This window comes from Austrofundulus limnaeus, unplaced genomic scaffold (genome assembly GCF_001266775.1).
Source record: "Austrofundulus limnaeus strain Quisiro unplaced genomic scaffold, Austrofundulus_limnaeus-1.0 Scaffold208, whole genome shotgun sequence".
NCBI lineage: Eukaryota > Metazoa > Chordata > Actinopteri > Cyprinodontiformes > Rivulidae > Austrofundulus > Austrofundulus limnaeus.
The window spans coordinates 371723-375479 of NW_013952610.1; positions in this window are offsets into that span (position 1 = coordinate 371723).

Consider the following 3757-nt stretch of genomic DNA (forward strand, 5'->3'; position numbering starts at 1 on the left):
TTTTTAGCTCCTAGCTTGCATTTTGCTACTTTCATCAAACCCTTTTTTGTTTAACTTTTATCTAGTTTTAGGTTATTTTAATTAATTAAATTTTATTTTATTTTTTGCTACTTTAGATTTTAGCTAGGTGGAATTCTAGCTACTTTCATTTTACTTTGTAGTTTCAAACTTTTTTTGTTGGCATTTTTAGCTTTAAGCTAGCCTGTTGCTGCTTTATAACTCCTAGCTAGGGTTTTGCTGTTTTTGAGCTAGCTTTTAGCTGCTGTTGACTTATAGCTATTGTTCTATTTTAGCTTTTAGTAAACATTTAGGTTTTTTTTGTTTGAAACTAACATATTTCAGCTTTTTAGCTCCTAGCTTGCATTTTGCTACTATGTTTAGCTTTTAACTACTTTTATTTTAGCCAGCCTTTTGCTAGGATAGCCTTTTACTGCATTAAGATTTTACATTTAGTGGGCTTTAGCTACTGTTCTTGTTTAGATCTGAGCTTTAGTTTTTCTGCCTTTCAGTTCCTAGCTTTAGCAGGCTATTTCTGTTAACTTTTAGCTAGCATTTTGCTATTTTATATTTTCAACTAGTTTTTGGTAGCTTTTTACCACATTGAGTTTTAGCTAGCTTTTTGGCACGTTTGGCTTTTATCAAGCTTGTACTACTATTCTTCTACTTTTAGCTAACCTTTAGATGTTTTTAGTTTAAAGCTAGTCGTCTCTACTGCTTTTTCATTTTTCAACTTTGCTATGTTCAGCTCTTAGCTAGCCTGTTGCTAGTTTTTGATAGCCTTTTACCACATTTAGTTTTCAGCTGGCAATTTGCTACTCTCTTCTATTAATAAACCTTTTGCATCTTTTTCTTTGAGCTAACCTTTTGCTAGTTCTGTTAAAAAATCAGTTTTTCTTAACAAATTTATTAACAAACTGAGGTGAGTTGAGTTAATAAGGATTGTGACACTTGTACGGTCAACTTCAACCATATCAACCAGCAGACAAACTGTCTCACAGGCACTAAATATAATCAACTTTCCTCTGGAAAAAAACATTTCATTTGTCACTAATTAAAAACAGGAAGCACAAACACTGACTTCCATTAATTTCTGGACTGGACTTTTGTCCGTAAGCAGCAACGGGTCCCCACAAAGTAACAAACACTGCACATGCACACACAGACACGTAAACAGGGGAAGCAAGGCACACATGACTTCCTGGTCACATTACATGTCACGTTTTCGTATCATCAAAAACTCATGATATTAAAGTCTAGAATTACTTCCTCAGAGGAATGCACGTCTGTTGACCGAGTTTCAGGCCTTTTAATGTTTTTTTCTTCACTAATCACAGATCTGTTAGAACCTGTCAGGAATACACTGCAAAAACTGTCCATCTTACCAAGTTTTAAAATTTTATATCAGCCAAAAAGTCTTTTTGATCTTGTTTTGTCTGATTTACTAAACAAGAACGGATTGTGTAAGAATAATAATCCTGTTTTCAGAATGTGTAAGATTATTTGTCTTGTTAGTCTGAAAATTAGACTCAAATTAAGTCAAAAATTTCTGCCAATGGAGTAAGAAAATTTTACTTGGTAAGATTCTTAAAATACTTGATTTGACTCAATCTTTTATTATTTATTTCTTATTTCAGTGGACATTTTTTACAGTGGCTGTAGCGACCCTTGAAGGTCAGAAGTAGAAAAAGTAGCAGGGCTATTCAACTAAAACGCTCCGTGGGCCACAGTTAATGCAGGCCAACAGCTCAGGGACCAAACATCCAGCAATTAAATTTATGTAAATAAACCAAGCTTTAGCATTAGCTCCGCTATCACCATATATATGTCTTAGCTCAGCGCTACACATTCTCCTCTCGTCATTGAGGTCCTCCATCCACATGACAGAGAGGGGAACACAAAAATGACTCAGCCTGAAACTGAAACTATGGATGGAGGACCTCAGTTTAGCTTGTTTGTTTGTAGCGCTAGCACTGAGCTAATAAGGCAGTATAGCGTCAGCACTAGCGCAAAGACTAACAGGCTAAGCTGAGGTTCTTCTTCCATGAAGCAGCTCTGTTGTCCTCCATCCATATTTTCAGTTACAGGCTGAGTCATTTCTACCTTCTCCTCTCTGTCAACGCTCTCTGGTTTCATTTAAAAGAGTCRATCATCAGATATTGTCCAAGATTAACCTTCAGGGTGGATATAGCTCGCTCACACCGAGGACCTATCCACGTCATCATTTACCCAGAATGCTTTGTGTGTAAATAAAATGGCTCCGTCTGTGTTAAAATATATTTTAAAAAATTTACAAAACCAAACCACCTACAGTATTTTTAAGTCTTTATTTTACAGTTAAAATATATGTTTATCAAATAAAGTCTAATGTTACAACTAATCAGGGATCCCTTTAACTAAAAGAACTTAAAATAATTAAAGTAGAAAATTACTAATTGGCGTACCGAACTCTGGTCACTCGGGCCGCCAGTTGAACAGCCCTGAAATAGTGTTCTTAATGCTTTGAATAAAAATTTGAACTCGAATCTGTCATTGGAGATCACCAGAATATTTATGTTTCCTGACCCGCAGTGAGACTAACACTTGTTTTTATTGAGTGAGAGACGAGTTTCGCTGCGTCTTCATGAAGTCATTATCCCAGAGGCTGGTTTATTAAAGTCAGGATCAAGACAAGCAGGAGATGGCTCAAGAAACCAGAGAAACAAACAGATCATAGCGTGTTGTAGGGGGACTGAAACCAGCCGTCACCGGTAGTCTGGTCAGCAGGTGTGTGTGTGTGTGTGTGAGTCACTGTGGGTCACAGTCGTTCTCACGGCTGAGCGAGTGTGTGCTCGCTCCTTCACGCTCCTTATAAAGTCACAGAGCAGAAACTTTCCCAGCTCGAAGGGCGTCGCAGCTGTCAGTCACAAGAAAACGATGGAGCGGGTTGCCACAGTAACCGTCAAGACCAGGCACGTCGGGGTGGTGATGTCATCGAAGGGAGGCTGAGGAGGCAGAATTACAGAGGAGCTGACAAATAAAAACAAAAACAATAAAATTCTCAGACAGGTTTGAGGAAAGTCATCGCTCTGCTTGGGGGCGTTAAAATAAAACAACATGACTCAGATAAATCAGCTGCTCTGTTGGATGAGGAGGAGCTACATGGGTTTGTCTTCTTGTAGGCCCAGAAGGCCGGGGGGTCCTGTGATGCTCTGACTCCTCAGATATAGAACCTAGACCCGGCCTGGTCCCAATACTGGCACCATGTATCCTTAAAATGCATGTTCCCTCTGAAGGGTTTGAGTGCATAGAGCAGGGGTGTCAAACTCCAGTCCTCGAGGGCCGCTATCCTGCATGTTTTAGAGGTTTTCCAGCTCCAACACACCTGATTCAGTGATTGAATTAACTCTTCAAATTGGGCAGAAGCCTGTTAATTACCCAGCGATCAAAATCTGCAACGTGAATGTGCCGTAAAGTAGAACCAACTGTGGTAAAATGTTGTAATAAGTTTAACATGAGCAAAAAAAAAAACGTGTCCTCCCTGTGACACTGAACTGAAGAGAGAAATTGTCATCTATTGAATAACTTACAAGTTCTTTAGCACCTGGTTGATACAGGGAAAAAGGCTTGTGGTTGTTGTTGGTTGCTAACTTTTGCTCTGTACTGTTTTCTTTAACCCTCCTGTTGTCCTCATTTTCTGTATACACCCTTTGTCCTCCGGGTCAAAATGACCCGTCTCCACTAAATTCCCAATATAAGCAGCTTAATTGAATTTTAAACA